The sequence below is a fragment of the Opisthorchis viverrini genome (assembly GCF_000715545.1).
Source record: "Opisthorchis viverrini unplaced genomic scaffold opera_v5_34, whole genome shotgun sequence".
Classification (NCBI taxonomy): domain Eukaryota; kingdom Metazoa; phylum Platyhelminthes; class Trematoda; order Opisthorchiida; family Opisthorchiidae; genus Opisthorchis; species Opisthorchis viverrini.
The window spans coordinates 774,663-775,143 of NW_008751690.1; positions in this window are offsets into that span (position 1 = coordinate 774,663).

The window sequence follows — 481 nt, forward strand, 5'->3', positions numbered from 1 at the left end:
TGTTAATTCTGATGATACTGTGAAACCATCAGTGTGAAACCATCAGCGCTGAGACAATTTGCAAGCGTCGTTTCCATCGTATCCAGCTTCCAATGAGTTGATGAATTGTAAAAAAAGGTTTCCGTCAAAATTATTTTTACTTCAACTCTGGACAGCTAGATATGGCCGAAATATAGAGTAGTTAAACATTTTTTAAAAAGAATTCTGCAAAAACGCTTCATGTTCGTTTGCAATCCTTAAAAACATGCATATTATTACTCTGCAGCTCGGAAGAACACGTAATGCTTTTAAGGACTGAAGGTATTCCCTAATTGCGCACTCCCGAAATGACTGTAAAACAGCGGAGTGGTAACGAGGCAAAATATAACTGCATTGATTGATCTCTACCGATGTAGGAGCAGCAATTAGACCAAACAGATGATCGCTTTGAATGCGTGCAAGATATATATATATATATATAGATATATATATATATATATGT